Here is a 236-nt window from a genome sequence, read left to right as displayed (position 1 = left end):
CCCAGGGGGTCCTGTGCTTTATTCCTCCGCTCGCGGGGTGCCGGCTGCCGGAACGCTGAGCGCCGCGCGGGAGCACGCGGGCTGCCCCCGGCTGCGGTACCGCTTCGAACGGCGGCCGGGCCGGGCGGGAGCACGTGGGCTGCCCCCGGCTGCGGTACCGCTTCGAACGGCGGCCGGGCCGGGTTCCGCGGCGCGCTTTCCCCCTCGCCCCGCCACGCCACCGGGACGGTTCCCCC

Source organism: Apteryx rowi, unplaced genomic scaffold, assembly GCF_003343035.1.
Source record: "Apteryx rowi isolate R43461 unplaced genomic scaffold, aptRow1 scaffold_254, whole genome shotgun sequence".
NCBI lineage: Eukaryota > Metazoa > Chordata > Aves > Apterygiformes > Apterygidae > Apteryx > Apteryx rowi.
This window is presented reverse-complemented; position numbering follows the sequence as displayed.